This window comes from Cynocephalus volans, chromosome 10 (assembly GCF_027409185.1).
Source record: "Cynocephalus volans isolate mCynVol1 chromosome 10, mCynVol1.pri, whole genome shotgun sequence".
Taxonomy (NCBI): Eukaryota; Metazoa; Chordata; class Mammalia; order Dermoptera; family Cynocephalidae; genus Cynocephalus; species Cynocephalus volans.
Genome location: NC_084469.1, coordinates 29,575,707 through 29,592,898, shown reverse-complemented (window position 1 = coordinate 29,592,898; position 17,192 = coordinate 29,575,707). Strand labels below are relative to the sequence as shown.

The 17,192-nt window shown below is 39.9% G+C and overlaps 1 non-coding gene across 1 annotated transcript; it reads right to left on the bottom strand.

Moving 5' to 3' along the window:
- Nucleotides 1-1,045: 1,045 nt before the first annotated feature.
- LOC134389806 (U6 spliceosomal RNA) lies at nucleotides 1,046-1,151 on the bottom strand. Its single transcript, XR_010024776.1, has one exon. It is a non-coding gene; the product is annotated as a U6 spliceosomal RNA (small nuclear RNA).
- Between the last annotated feature and the right edge of the window lie 16,041 nt (nucleotides 1,152-17,192).

Sequence of the window (17,192 nt, the reverse complement as noted above, 5' to 3'; positions counted from 1 at the left end):
CATTCTGATTCCTGACTCTATATATGACCTGTTTGTTTTCTTTTAAGATTTCTACTGTCGGGCCGGCCCCGTGGCTCACTCGGAGAGTGCAGTCACTGGCAGCGCCGAGGCTGCGGGTTCAGATCCTATATAGGGATGGCTGGTGCGCTCACTGGCTGAGCGCGGTGCAGACACCACCATGCTGAGGGTTGCAATCCCCTTCCCGGTCAAAAAAAAAAAAAAGAGATTTCTACTGTCCCTAGTGTTCCAAAATTTCATGAAGATTGGCTTGGTTCAGGTGTTTCCTCAATAATCATGCAGGACGGTTGTCAGGGCTTTTCAATTTGAAAATTCATCCTTTGTCTATGGCCATACCATACCATACAATGTGCCCAATCTCATCTGAAAATTCATCTTTTTTTTTTTTTTTTTTTCCCCGTGACCGGCGCTCAGCCAGGGAGTGCACCGGTCATCCGTATATAGGATCCGAACCCGCGGCGGCGGGAGCGTCGCCGCGCTGCTAGCGCAGCACGCTACCGAGTGCGCCACGGGCTCAGCCCTGAAAATTCATCTTTTAATTCTGGGAAATTATCTGTAATGCTTTCTTCCCAACAATTTTTCTCTGTTCTCTTTTTTTCCTGAAACTCCTATTATTTTGTTGTTGGATCTTCTAAACAAACAATCCTTTCTTTACTCTCCCCTCTTCCTCTTTCTTATTCTACATCTTAAGAGATTTTCTTAACCTTGTCTTCCAACCTTTTCTATTGGCATATGTTTATTTTTATTTTTTATTTTTTAGGGGCTGGCGGGTATTGTGTTACAAGGCTGTGCTCTAACCAACTGAGCTGAACCGGCCAGCCCTCTATTGGTGTGTTTTTAACTTCTTATTTGCTGAACATTCCTTTTAAAAAACATCCTGTTTTTCTTTCATAAATGTGATGCCTTCTCTGAGATCTGGGAATATTCACTGTAATTGGGTGGGGTTTTTTTTAAAGTTTTCTTCTTTTCTCTGCATTGTCTCTGTCTCACCCAAGCTCCATCAAATGTCTGATCCTTATCTATCCATTTATTTAAATTTTTTTTCATGAATTTGCACGTCATTCTTGCACAGGGGCCGTGTTATCTTCTCTGTATTGTTCTAATTTTAGTATATGTGCTGACAAAGAAAGCATTCCATTTATTTTTAAGAGCGAGGCACAGGAAAGGTAATTAGAAATTTTGCATGTGTAAGGCTTATCACTTGGTAGCATAATGGTAGGTGAGGAACACAGCCATTTGGTTGAATGACCCATAAGATTTCCAAGATTTTGTTGATTCCGCTGGCCTTTATATATAGATGATTATACCATCTACAAATAATAATAATTTCGTCTCTTCCCTTTGTATTAATTCCCTATTGCTGCTGTAACACATTGCCACCAATTTAGTGGCTTGAAGCAACACAAATTTACTATCTTATTAAAATTGATCAGAAGCTCAAAATGAATCTCACTGAGCAACCAAAGTGCTGAAGGCCTGTATTCTTTTCTACAGGTTCTAGAGGAGAATCCATTTTCTTGCCTTTTCCACCTTCTAGAAGCTGCTCGCATTCCTTGGCTAGTGGCCCCTTCCATTCTCAAAACCAGCAATGGCTGGTCTGGTGTTTTTCACATTTTCCAGAGGAATTCTGACTCTTTTCCCACTTTCACTTGTAAGTGCCTTTGTGATTACATAGGTCCACCCAGATAATCCAGGTTAATCTCCTTATCTCAGAATCCTCACGTTAATCACAACTGCAAAGTCTCTTCTGCCACGAAAGGTAAAATATTCATTGATTCTGAGGATTAGGGAGTGGACATCTTTGGGGGCTATTATTCTACCTATCATACCTTCTAATCCTTATACATCTCATTTTAAAATTTGCTATATTTTACTGGCCATGATGTAAATATTAAACAGTAATGGCATTAGTAGGTATCCTGTCTTATTAGTAATCTTAAAGAGAATGTTATCTAAAGTTTCTCTGTCAAGTGTTACATTTGTACATAAAGGATCATAAGTGGTTTATCAAAGTTATGGAAGTTCTATTCTAAGAACTTAAGTTTCTAAATTCTCTGGAAATTCTTGTTTTTTAATTATTTGTTTTTAATCCAATCTGAGAGTCTCTTGATAGAATAGTTCAACATATTTACATCTAATGTAACTATTTCTGTTTCTTAATTTATGTTTTCTATTTATCATTTTGTGGTAAATAGGTATTAAAGTTTATCAAATTATTTTCTGTATTTATTTAAATAATCCCATGTTTTTCCTTCCTTAGTTTGTTAATGAATTACCTTGTTAGGTTTTCTGATGTCAAATTATCTTTACCTTCTTACTTGTTATATATTTTTTTATACATAATTGAATTTGGTTAGTTAATATTTTATTTAACATTTTCACATATATGTTAGTTAATAAATTACATAGATTTTATTTTATTTTATTTTATTTTATTTTATTTTTTTGCTTTTTAAAAAATCAACTTTATTAAGGTATAATTTATGTACAATAAACTACATCTATTTAAAGGGTATAATTTGAACTGCAATCAAGATATAAAGCATTTTCATCACCCCAACAAGATTTTTTTTCTTTCCTTTTTTTTTTTTTACAAGATAGTAGATACTAATCAAAAGATTTCTTTTTTTTTTTTTTTTTTTTTTTAAAAGATGACCGGTAAGGGGATCTTAACCCTTGACTTGGTGTTGTCAGCACCACGCTCAGCCAGTGAGCGAACCGGCCATCCATATATGGGATCCGAACCCGGGGCCTTGGTGTTATCAGCACCGCACTCTCCCGAGTGAGCCACGGGCCGGCCCATCAAAAGATTTCTTGTGCCTCTTTTTGGTCCATCTGCCCCAGTTCTAGGCAACCAGAGCCTGTCTCACTATAGATTAGTTTTCCATTTTCCTTTCATTCATTTTAATGATTTTGAGATTCATTCATGTTGTTCGATATATCAGTAATTTTTTCCTTTGTATTGCAATGCAGTATTCCAGCTGAATCCTGATGATGTTTCTAGTTTTTGGTTTTTGTGAATAACATTGCTATAAGTATTTGTGTATAAGCCTTTGAATGGACATATATTTCATTTCTTTTGGGTAAATACCTAGGAGTAGAATGGCTGGGCTGTAAGGTTTAACTCCAAACCCACCGTATGGTGTAACAAAATACCTGGAACTGGGTAATTTATAAGAAAACGTATTTATTGCTAGATTTTAGGTTTTTCTCTTTTTATTGTCATTATCTGGGTTAGAAACAAAGTGATATTAAGCCCTAAAATGAGTTAAGAAGCTTTTACTCTTTTTTCTAATTTCTGGAACAATTTGTATAAAGCAATCGTCTATCAATTATTTTAATATTTGGTAGAATTTGCCTACAAAACTATCTGAATCTGGATTGCTTTTGGGGGGTAGGTAGGCAGAGGTCTTTTATTACTATGCATTTTCTTTAATGATGCTTATTCTACTCAACTTTTCTATTTTTTCTCATACCAATTTTGTCATTTTATATTTTCCCACAAATTTATTCATTTTTGTCTAGTGTTTAAAATCTCTATTGTGTTTATACTATTTTCCTTTTTATGTTTTTATTTTATTTGCATCATCTCTTTCTTGAGTAGTCTAAGCAGAGGTTTGTATAGTATTAGTATGCCTTTTTTTTTTTTTTTTTTAAAGATGACCAGTAAGGGGATCTTAACCCTTGGCTTGGTGTTGTCAGCACCACGCTCAGCCAGTGAGCAAACCGGCCATCCATATATAGGATCGGAACCCGTGGCCTTGATGTTATCAGCACCACACTCTCCTGAGTGAGCCATGGGCTGGCCCTTAGTATGCTTTTTTAAAAAACGTTTTTTTTTCTTTTTGGTGGCTGGCTGGTACAGGGAACTGAGCCCTTGACCTTGATATTACCAGGCTGCATTCTGACCAACTGCTAACTGGCCAGCCCCTAAAAAACAGGCTTTAAGGAGCAAATTAAGAAAAAAAAAAGGTTTTGATTTTATTAGTTGTTCCTCTCTTGATAATCCATTTTATCAATGATAAAGATTTATTTCTTATCTTTGTTATTTCCTTCCTTCCTGTTCCTTTGGGTTTATTCTGTTACTTTTTTCTAACTTCTTGCTTTTAATGCTTAGCACATTTGCTTTCTAATAAATTTGTCTATATATATAAGGCTATATATTTTACTCTATTTAACGGTGTCCTATATATTTTGGTGTGTACTGTTTTGTCATTCAAATACAAGTATTTTATAAATATGCGTTATAACTTCCTTTTTGATCCAAGGGCTATATAGTAGTATAATTTTTAGTTTCCAGACATAAAGAATCTTTAATGTTATCCTTTTTACTGATTTTTATTTTTATTGCATTATGGACAGAAAGCATATGTGATATTGACCTTTGGGTTTTATTGAGGTTTTCTTAGAGACGTGGTACGTGGTTAATTTTGTCAATGTTTTCAGTGTAGTTACAAAAAATATACACTTTTGGGTGGTTATATTTAGGGGAAGCATACACAAACATGCACCCATACATACATATGTATTTGTTTATTTATTTATTTAGATGGCTGGCTGGTATGGGAACATATTTATTTATTTACACACAAGTACTAGTTCAAGTTGATTTATTAAGTCATCTAAATTGTCTACATTCTTGTCTGTGTGAGGTACAAGTTTCTAAGTGGTGTTTGATCTATTTCTTGTTGTAGTTATGTTGGTTATGACTATACATGATTTCAGGGTGTATAACTAGGTACATGTATTTAGTGGTTCTTATATCTTCTTGATCTGTGGCCCCTTTTTGTTTTTCTTTGCCCCCATGATTGTTTTTTTCCTTAAGTTCTGTTTTGTCAATTTTTTTTTTTTTTTGTCTTTTTCGTGACCGGCACTCAGCCAGTGAGTGCACCGGCCATTCCTATATAGGATCCAAACCCGCGGCGGGAGCGTCACTGCACTCCCAGCACCGCACTCTCCTGAGTGCGCCACGGGCTCGGCCCTGTTTTGTCAATTTTGATGTTAAAATTGTTACTATGCTTCCCTTTGGTTCATATTTGTATGGTTAACTTTTTCTGTTGCTTTATTTTCAGCTTTATGGTATTATTTTTAAGTAAGTCTTTTGGACAACGTTGCTTGATTTGTTTTTAATACAGTTTGACAGTCTCTTGATAGATTAGTTCAATATATTTACATTTAATGTAATTATTCCTGCTTCTTAATTTTTATTTTCTATTTATCATATTTCCTTTTTTTCTCCTTTAGTGCCTTACATTGGATAGAAGAAATTCTCTATTGTTCATTCAAAAGACACACTTATTTTTATCCTCTTCGTGGTTACCCATAAGAAACAGTGCTGATAAATGTTAAACAATTGGATTGTTTGGAGAGGGGGAAGCCCTGATTTGTAGAATATGACAGTTTCCACAGTGTAAATACTCCCATCATGACCAATTTCAAACTTCCAACGTGACATCATTGAACATGGAGTTCGGAAGAAATGTTCAGTAACACACCATTATATAATATTTCCATGACACAGATATAATAGATGTAAATAATCTCATGAACATACATAATAGTAAAATGTAGTAAAATAATTAGGAAGTAATGAGTTTTGAGTATTTATAACCTTTGTTTTTAATATAATTTAGTTTAATTGTAAGTGTATATAAATTAATTCCTTCTAAATTGGTTACCTATTACAGCATTACAAACCATCCCCAAACTTAGTGGGTCAGCAATCTGGGCTGGTGTCACTGGGGTGGTTTTACTGCTGGCCTTGCCTGGAGTCATTCACGTGTCTGTAGTCATCTAGGGTCATCTAGAGGCTGGATGGTCTAAGATGGCCTCACTCACATGTCTGGTAATTGGCCAATTGGACATAGGCAGGCTGCTGACGGCTGGGTTCAGTCCTCCTGCACAAGACCTTTCTATTGGGCTAGCTCAGGCTTGTTCACACCACAGTCTCAGTGTTAGCGTCACAACCCCAAAGGGATAATCCCTTTTGCACAAGCACTTTTCAAGCCTCTGCTTGCATCACATTTGCTAATGTCCCACTGGCCAAACCCACATTCAAGGAGTGGAGAAATAATTTCCAGCCCTTGATGACAGCAGGTCACCCTGCAAAGGAGACTTGCATAAAGGGATGGGAAAAATGATTAGATCCGTCTTTGTAAAAAGATGACCACACCTATGATCTAGTCAATATATTTTTTATTTTATAAATATCATGTGCCTTGTGCTAGGCCCTAGGTGTAAAGAGAAAACGGGCACATTTTCTGTCCTCAAGAATGTCTAATCTAGTGTAGAACAAAGACAACTAAACTAGCATCACAATGCGGCACATTGTGGAGCCACAACGAAATACAGAGGACACTATGCAGGTGGACAGGCATGTGATTCACACTGGGAGAGGGACATCGCAAAGGCTGCCTGGGGGAAGTGACCAAGGAGGAAGGTCTTGAGATTGGTTGAGAAGGCTGAGTAGAGAGGGAGGAGGAATAAGCGGGGAACACAGAAATGAAGTCAAAGGCCTAGCGGCTTCCATCAGCCTTCAACCTTCAACCACCCTCCTCTCACACATAGAGTGTAATGGAATCACGATACCTAGGTGGGAGCCTGAAGTCAAAGCCAGCAAAAGGAATGTGCCAAGGCCATTATACATGAAGCTCCACAGTCTCTCAAAGTCTCATCAGATTCCATTCTCCATAAGAGATCCTTCGTAGGAATGGTATTCCTAGAGGGAGGTTGTAGATGGTGGCTGGGTTCTGGAGCCGTCTTTCCATTCATTTTCACCTGCATGAGCTGTCACAAGTTTCTAGAAGAAGGCTAAGATCAGCAATGCAGCCAGAATGCCCTAAAGCCCAATAGAATAAGAAGAATGAAAATGCAACACAGGTACAAAGTACATGGTTGGTGCTCAATAAATGTCTGAATTTTTAAAAATGTTTGGAAGCAAGGATACATACCTAACGGCTATCTGTGTTTACCTCTGACTAGTCACTGGAATTTAGGGGGACCAGGAATGTTCATTATTTTCTATATTTACTTCTTATTGCTTGAATTTATTTTTTTAATTCAATTTTATTTATATTTATTTTTGTGGGGTACAGTGTGTTGGTTCAATACATGCACGTCCTGCACAAGGATTCAGTTAGGGTAGATAGCATAGTTTTGTCCCCGTTAGTTCACCCCTTGTCTTTCCCCTTATCCCCACCCCTCCCAGCCTCCGGTAACCATTATTCTCCTCCCTATTTTTTATAACACACAAAGATTAACATCATTATTGCAAAAAGAAGTCTTTTCAAAATGAATTAGAAAAATCTAAGCAGAAATTTGGTCGACCCCGTGGCGCACTCGGGAGAGTGCGGCGCTGGGAGAGCAGCAGCGCTCCCGCCGCGGGTTCGGATCCTATATAGGGATGGCCAGTGCGTGAGCGCGGTGCGGCTGGTCACAAAAAAGACAAAAAAAAAAAAAAGAAATAAATTTGGTGAAGGACATGAGCAGATAAGTCACACACCCCAAAGAAACATATGTGGTTAATAAGTACATTCTAGGATCTGGTTGCAGGTGGGGGTGGGACTAGCCCAGCCCCCATCTCAGGATCCTGGGTTGGTTCCATTGCTGGCCTAGATGTGTGGCAGCGGGATGGAGCTAAGACCCAAGGCCCCAGTCTCAGGACCCCTGGCATCAGGCTGGCTCCGTTGCTGGCCTGGATGTATGGTGGTTGGGGTAGGGTTGAGGCCTACATCCCTGTCTCTCAGGAACCCAGGGAGAGTGTTGCTTGAATTTTACTATCAGCAGATATTACTTTTGCAAGTTTGAAAACTTTGAAAAAAGAACCAAAGGTCTGAAACATTTCCATCTGATACTGCTACTACTACTATTGCTATTACTCTTAGTGAATTCTTGGTATGTGCTAAGCATTTTATAGGTATTCATTATACAATGAATTATACTTTATAACAACTCTGTGCATTAAGTACAGTCATTTTCTTATTTTATAGATTGGGAAACTGAGACTTGTCTAGGTTACATTAAGTTGCCCAAAGTGACACAGCTAAGAAATGTCAGAGCAAGGATTTGACTCTGGGCTCTTTGGCTTGAGAGTCTATTCATAATCAGTATGTTATACCAAAATACCACTAGGGGAAAGGGACAAATATTCCTGGAAGTCTGAGAGTAAGGCGCAAAGCAGCAAGTATAATTTCTTCAAAACCTCATATTTTACCCTTAAACTTTATCATAAGATGTTTTCTGTCCCATCATACATACACATTTGTTTTAAAATAAAATAAAATAAAATAACACAAATTATTTCCTATCGAATCAAACAAATGCTCCAGCAAGATGCTCCATGTTTATCCTGGGACTTCACGTGTCCTGGACACACCACTGTGTATATCCAGGGAACTGTTTGTCCCAAATGGAGAAACACAGACCAAACCAGTTCTCCTTCATCTCTGGCATTCCCTGGTAGACCAATGAAATTAGAAGGTTTTTCTAAGATCCTGTGAGTAGTAAGACACCAATTAATTATGATCTCTGCCCAGGTTCTAGTTCAGGGGATAATTCCTCTCCTTAAGTAAAGCCACCAAATGACCTATCCCATGACAGCTGACAGATGCGCAGACCTGCGGGCCCGGGTGTGACATCCCTCAGGCTGGTCCCAGCTGTCTCTGACTTGATCAACTCCCCCTCACAGCCCACAGCTCACTTTCTAGGAATTCACACAATGACAATCCAACACGCAGTTGTTACATGATTAGTAAGTGCAAAAGTTTATCCACAAAAAAATTTGGAAATAATGGTGACGGTTGTACAACCTTGGGAAAGTAATTAAAGCCACTGAATTGCACACTTAAAAACAGTTAAATTAACAAATTTTATGTTAGGTTTATGTTATCACAACTTTAAAACTAGTTAAAAACTATTTTAAAGGGCTGGCCCGTGGCTCACTTGGGAAGGTGTGGTGCTGATAGCACCAAGGCCATGGGTTTGGATCCCTATATAGGGATGGCCGGTTAGCTCACTTGGGAGAGTGTGGTGCTGACAACACCAAGTCAAGGGTTAAGATCCCCTTACCGGTCATCTTTAAAAAAAAAAAAAAAACTATTTAAAAAAAAAAACCTCTTCCTCCAATGGGATTGTGTGGGGAGAATGCCCTGGATCACCTAGGATGGACCTTGTGAATTGGTCCTGTTCCTTGGATTGTTTAGAAGGGAGCCCACGGGAACCCCAGACCCTGTCTGTCTCCTTGTACTCTTCCCTTCACCCCTATGGTGGCACACTGCTGGGTCCCAATGGGACATGTAGGGAGAGGGTAACTGATCGGTAGAACCACACTCTGGCTGTTTCTCTCTCTATACTCCCTTTGCCAGCTTTAGGCTTCCTCTCCAGGGTGACCGTCCTGCTGCTGCATCAGCCTCAGCAATGACATTTTCTTGTGGAAAAGGACTCTGCAATGCTGGCTGACCCAGGAAGATGGGACTGTCAGAACTGATGTGCTGGGCAGATTCCTTTCCTGTCCTCTTAGTCATAGTCATTCAGCCTGCATGGGCGGGATGTCCCATGCTGGTCACCGTGCCTGAGAAAAATGTGGTCCAATCAGGACGAGACCGGGAAACAGAGACCCACTTGACATGGCCAGGAAGAGAAAGCCGAGGTAGTACCACATTTGTTTTCTGGTCATTGAAGGGAATTTTTTTTAAATGACATTAATATTTTAATCTTTAATAAAATCATATAGGTACAGAATTTTTTTTAAAACTGAAAAGTCAAATAGAAGAAAAAGTCTTAAAGGAAAAACAACTGCCTTCCAACCACTTTTCACTCCTTTTCAGTTGTTTCTTCTGCTATCTACCCCCCTATCTCTAATAACAAGCTTATACTGATATTTCTTGTATATTTTACCCACATATGCAGATATTGGCCATGGGCTTCCTATGAACATGGGGGACTTAACCGTCTTACTTCACTTCTTCACCTACCTTCTCAATGTCTTTTAACACAATTTTGTTTAAAGCCACACTTAGTACCTTCATTATTATGACTATGTAAACATCCATGATGACAGAATCAATGATACGTACACTTCTCTTTTGTTTTCCCTGGAGTGAATTCCTCTTTTTTTCATGTGCCCAGCTTTGTTTGAATTTATGAGTCTTCCCACACCCTCCAAGGACTCTGTAAACCCCTTTTAGTCCAATTTTCCGCATAGTCAAACTTTTTGGATAACCCTCAGTTCCATTTTCTCCTTGAGGATCCCTTTTGCAGCCCTCACCCCTGCTGGACAGGTTGCTCTCTGGACAGTTTTAAGCCTCCTTTTTAGAGATTTTCCTCTGCTGACCTCTTAGGAATCCCGAAGAGAGTTGCTTTATAACTATTTTAATTGATTTCAAAGGGCCTACCTGTTCAATGTAGAAATATTAAAGGGGCATAAGAAAGAAAATAAAAGTGACTTATGATTCTTCTACCCAATCATAATCGTTAACATTTTGGTATATATCTTTTCAGTCTCTTTTCTACATATCAATGTATATCAAAAAGAGGGAAATGCTGTCTAGAAAACAAGACCCAGGACTGCTGCATTTCTGCTCCTGGGAGAGCAAGATGATTCTTCTGTGGAGGAAAATAGTTTGTTCGGCCCCATAAGTTGATGGATAGCCAAAGTGCTCCCTGCCCCAGAACACGGGAGACAAGGGGGGAAATGTTTTTGAAAAAACAAAATGAGGAATAAAATGCTCTGCCAGGAGGAAGTTAGGAACTAAAGTGTTAAAGACTGACAGCTTGAGAAGGGAGAAGGGTCTAGAGCCACACTGTCAATATGGTAAGCACTAGCCACATGAAGCTGTTTAAATTTAGTAAAATTAAAAATTCAGTTTCTCAAGGGCCAGCCTGTGGCTCACCTGGGAGAGCGTGGTGCTGACAACACCATGTCAAGGGTCAAGATTCCCTTACCGGTCATCTTTAGAAAAAAATTTAAAAATTTAAAAATTAAATTAAATAAAAACAAAAATTCAGTTTCTCATTCATTTCATGTACTCAATAGACCCATATGGCTAGTGACTACCATGTTGAACAGTGCATAAAATAACTTTTCCATCATTGCAGAAAGTTCTTTCGAGATGCGCTGGTCTCAGGCCAGGATCAAAAGCTTGCAGTAGGGGATGGGAGGCTTCAGGACTAGCGAGGATGGCAGCCGCCACAGTGAGCAAAGCTGGGCCTGTGTGAGATTCACATCCACTTTTGACAGTGCTCGCCCAGCGTCAGGGACTTTATCGAGAAACGCTATATGGAGCTTAAAAAGGTGAACCCCGATCTTCCCATCCTAATCCGTGAATGCTCCGATGCGCAGCCCAAGCTGTGGGCCTGCTATGCATTTGGCAGAGAGAAGAATGTCTCTTTGAACAACTTTGGTGCTGATCTGGTAACCAGAGTCCTGGAGAACATGCTAATAGGCAAAGCTTGAAGCCTCCATTGGGGATTAAGAGCAACATCCCCAGAGCCCTGACTCTGCTGGACAGAGTACAATATGGAAAAATGTGTTCCCCTGTTCCTTATAAAGCTTGTACTGTAAAACAAAACAAAACAAACCCTTGCAATGCATGGGCAAAATTCAGTTCATAGCAATAAAGCATAATAAGTAAGGGGGTTGTCTCTAGACCCAGATGCCTGAGCTCGAATCCTGCTCTGCCACTTATTATCCATATGACTTTGGATAATTTAATCTCCATGCCTCAGTTTCTTCATCTGTAAAATGGAGATAATGATAGTAACCACTTTATAGGTTGTTATAAAGATCAAATAATTAACACCTATAAAGTGCTTAGGAAAGTTCCCAACACATAGCAAGTACTTAATAAAATACTTTGATTTGCTTGTTAGTTACTAACAAATGAAGTTTATTATTTCAAAATAAGAATCTAGGTTTCTGGCCTTTTTTTTTTCTTTTGCAAGGCCTGGCAACCCTGGCTTATGTTCCTGCAATGCTACAATTGACAGAAACTGAATAGCAGCTGCCCGGGTAGGATGAAGCATAGATTCGCCAGTTGCCCACATGTTCATTTTGGGAGGTGCGGCACCAGCCCCAATCAGAGCAGGCATTTTTTCTAATTTGCACAAAGGCACAGTATAGGCTGGGCAGCTCTGGGGGAGGTGGGAAACACCTGAACATCAAGAAATGTCCTAAGGCAAGAGAATGGCAGGTGATTATTTTGGACAGCGAAATCTAATGTCCAATTTTCAGCCATAACCCAGAATGTAGTGTGTTGTCATTCTGTACCTCAAACATTCAGTGAAATCTGCTGCCCACATAGTTTGAGGTTAGTGGTATGGTATTTTGGGGGAATAAAAGAATGAGGTGGTCCAGTGTGGAACAAAAATGGTGGGCAAGGGGCCAGCTGGTTAGCTCAGTTGGTTAGAGTGCATTGATAACACCAAGGTCAAAAGTTTGGATTCTCATATCAGCCAGCTGCCAAAAAAAAAAAAAAAATGGTGGGCAAAACAGAATAGGAGTTGGAGAGTGAAGACTGAGAATTTTGAAGTGTCCAGGAGAAAAATGAGCACCTTGAAAAATCTTAGTTTTTTGAGAGTGGGCATGAATATGTGGAATAGAGGCTGGAATCATTCTATTGAAATCATCAGAGGGCCGGCCGGTGGCTCACTTGGGAGAGTGTGGTGCTGACAACACCAAGGTCACGGGTTCAGATCCCTATATAGGGATGGCCGGTTAGCTCACTTGGGAGAGCGTGGTGCTGACAACACCAAGTCAAGGGTTAAGATCCCCTTACCAGTCATCTTTAAAAAAAAATCATCAGGAAAAGTATGACCTTTTAAGGCTGGAAATATTGGCAATCTCCAAGGCAGACATCTGGGCTATAAACTCACACATGGGATCAGGGGAGCAGAGAATCAGACTATTTGCAACTTTGTAATGTCCTTTTATCTCTTCGTGTATCAAGAACATCTTTCCACGTCATTATTCTTTCATGTCAGTGATTCTCAAGGAGAGGAAACATCCTGTTAGAGGTCATATCAGAATCGAATCACATAGGTGCTTCTTCAAGCCACATAGGTATATCAGTTGGGATCCAGTGAAGAAACAAAATCACCTTCACTATTTAAAAACAGAAGGAGAGCTGGCTGGTTACTCAGTTGTTTAGAGCATGGTGCTGTAACACCAAGGTCCAGGGTTCGATTCTTGTATCAGCCAGCCACCAAAAAAAACCCCACCCAAATAACAACAAAAACACTAGAAGGGATTTAACACAAAGATTATGCGACACTCCTAGTCTATGTAACAGAGAGATTACCCAATCCCTGGAAGGGTGGGAGGAGCAGGCTCAAGGCTTGCTCTCACAAATGACTCCCAGAACACTCCCAGGGGAGCCATTACCTCTGCCACCCTCAAGAACGTTGAGTTCTAAGACCTGCTGTTCTTTTATTTATTTATTTATTTATTTTTTAAAAGATGACCGGTAAGGGGATCTTAACCCTTGACTTGGTGTTGTCAGCACCACGCTCAGCCAGTGAGCGAACCAGCCATCCCTATAGGATCTGAACCCGCGGCCTTGGTGTTATCAGCACCGCACTCTCCCGAGTGAGCCACGGGCTGGCCCTAAGACCTGCTGTTCTAGCTACAATGCAGGTACCAGGAAGCTGAGACTGAGTCTGCTGCCACCATCCCAAACTGGATGCTGGAATGTGGAATTCTGCCATCGCTACCTCCACAGCTTCCTCTCAACAACCTTGAACCTGGAGACTTGACATTGGCATCTCATGGCCTTGCTTGTCAGGAGCAAGCAGCCAAACGCCACAAGAAAGCATGACTTCCACCTCATTTCCAGTTTTCGAATCTCAAAGAAATGTGTTTATGTGGCAACCTAGAACCCAATTTGCACCCAGAATCTGAGCTGCATGCGATCTGGGAAGTAGAGCTCTATCTTTCCAGCCTCTGCAGCACAGGACAACCCACTAGAATAGACACTGAGAGTCAACCACCATGTCCAGCACAGAGATTCTAGCATGTCACCTGTAGGAAGTCATCATTGTCTCTGTTACAGGTAGAGATATTTTTGTCCTCCTTGCTATCCATGTCTCCTTCTTTAAGAATAGTCCCTGATTTTCCTTTGAGGAACGTGCAATTCATGAGGGTGAGGCTGACCCCAGGCTCCGGTCCCAGGGGAAACTAGTGTACTCTATCTCTGTTTTTGCTCATTGTGTAATTTCTTAGAGAATATGTGAAGGGATGTGGTATCATATCCCTGGAGACAGCCAGGAAAAGAAGGTGCAGCCATTTATCTCAGACAGTTGAGACATTTACCAACCTAGAAGCCAGGGGCAGAACACTATGATTCATTGTCATTACCTGCTCTAAGATTTGGCAATTGTCTGGCCTCAGCAATCCAGATGAGCAAATCATTCACAGACATTTTTCAGAATTTCAAACTGTCTACAAAGAAGACAATCCTGATTTCAAATATTCTGCACTTTAATTAAATGAAGCATTAGACCATAGTCTCAATATTTTATTTGGAAAATATGGTCCCCATAACACCTTCAGACTCAGCTTTAACTCCCCCCACCCAACACACACACAAACACACACGCACACGCACACGCACACGCACACACACACGCTCACATACACATATGCTTATTCTAGCTCTACTTCTCACTTTCATTCTTCCTAGGCTGGGAATTATTCCTCATCACCACCATCTGCAGAATCTGGGTCACTCACCTTTCTAGTAATTGAACATATGAACACTTAACTAAAAGAAAGAGGAAGGAGTGGCAGAGAATAACTGCCTACTTCTAAAGTTCCTGGTGATTGTGTGTATCTAGAGACACAAGCCTGCTTTCCCTGGAGTTCAGTCCTGTTTGGCTAAGGGCCTGGGCAGGCTATAATGGAAACAGCTGTGAATGAGACCAGAGGTCTGGTTAAAATCCTGGATAGCCAAGTGATCCTGGGTAATTTCTCTGCGCCTCAGTTTCTCATTTATAAAATACTAAATGGGTTAGACCCATTTATTTTCCACTTTTGATGATTACAGTCACATATTGTGTCAGGGTTGATTCAGGCGTAAGATGACCCAAACCATAAGACAGTTTGCTTTAGAAATACCCTACTTTTGTGAAGAAAACAAAGAGTACTTTATTAAAGTAAGAGCTCTGAGCTAAGAATCAGGAAACCTGGGCTCTGATTTGTGCTGCATCATAAACTGAGTATCATTGGGCAAGTTGTTTGGCCTCTCTGTTCTATAATGCATGGGGGTTAAAACAGATTCTCTCTAATGGTCTTTTTAACTCTGAGATCCTATATAAACTCATAATCCAAAGTCACCAAGAAGGTGTCAGCCCTAATGTTTCTCTGGGGAAGTAAATCAGAAGAGAAAGTGACTGATCTCAGTGGGTGAAGAGGCTGCACCTGAGAGATTCAATGGCCTCCTGCATTCATAGGACTCTTCCCTGCCCTTTGTCTCCATATTACTGCCTAACTCTTATGTCCAGGCTTAGGAACAGAAGCTGGCACATCTATGACCCAAACCTAAATGAGCAGGACTTTGACTCCTGCTGAGTCCTCCCATGGCTGAAGTCCAAAGGTTGAAGACCAGACTTTCCCAGTAGCTTGTCAGGGCCATTATTGGCCCAGCCCAGGTGACCACTTGGCAGTGGACTTTGATCTATTGTTAAGTGCCCCAGAATTGCCACTATAGCTGATCTCATTCACGCCAGGCCCCACAGCCCAGGGGACCTGTGACCTCCAAGTCTGGCTGCAGGGAAGCTCAGTAAGGGACAACAGTCTGGGAGATTTTCCAGGCTGAGTCACTTGAGAGAGGTGTCATAAGGAGCAAGGCCCACTTTTGGAAGGAATGTTGACTGAGGAAGCCTGGTGGGAAGAGAATAGGGGGGCTTGTGGGGAGAAGAGAGGTTCGAGCAGAGTGAAGTGAAGAGTCACAGAGTCCAAGAAATCTATTTCAGTGCAGCTAGATCTTTATGTGAATATAAGATTAAAATGTACAAAATATCAAAACATCATGCTGTACACAATAAGTACATAAAATTTTATCCATCAACTTAAAAATAAAAATAAAATAAAATAAGTAAAATGTACAAATAATATGCCTAGTGGCCTAATTACATATGCTACCTTTCATTGTTTCTGCCCCCCCAATTTTAAAAGTAATATAATATAAGGCAAAATAAAAATATGGGAAAGAATAACTCAGAAAAGAGAAATCAGCCACAATCCCACTACCTAGTGATAACCACTATTGACATGTTAGGGTGTTTCCTTCTGGTCTTTCATTTTATGCATAGATACAAAATATAATTTTTAAAGGGATAATAATATATATGATTTTTTCTAACCTGCTCTGTCTACTAAGCACTATATCATGAATATTTTTCTTCTCAATCAACATTGATTCTTGTCATCATTTTTAATGACTGCATGATATTTGATCACATGGATATACTATTTTTTATTGAACAATCCTTTATTGCTAGATATTTAAGTCATGTCTATTTTCAAGATTATAAACATGCTTCTTTGAACCTCCTGGCCTATACGGACTTGCACATCTGTGCAATTATTTCCTTCAGATAAATTTGCAGAAGTGGAGGTGATAGGTCAAAGTTTTTTAGACATATTGACACATTGACAATTTTCCCTGCAGAAAGAGATTGTACCAATTTTTTCTCCACCACCAGTGTCCGATGCCTGATCACTTTTGAGTTAACAGCTGTGGGACTTTTTATATTAAGACTCTGGCTGTATCTCTCTTCTTTAGCATTAAAATTGTGTAAGTTTTATCCTTTGACTCAGCAATTACACTTATGGGAAAATTTTTTAAAGAAAATATCCAAGGCCAGCCCGTGGCTCACTTGGGAGAGCGCGGTGCTGACAACACCAAGTCAAGGGTTGAGAACCCCTTACTGGTCATCTTTTTAAAAATAAATAAGTAAATAAATGAAGAAAATATCCAAATTACACACACATAAAGGGCTTATGCTGAAACACTGATAGATAGATGACAGATATTTTTCTTTTTTCTTTTGGCTGTCTGAATAAGCCAGTTGCTTTGCACAATCATCACTCTGTCACTGTAGATTAAGAAGGGCACCTTTAATTGTTCCAGAGCCTTCTTCCCATCTTTGCTTACTGAGGAAAGAGGGGCAGGCAATTG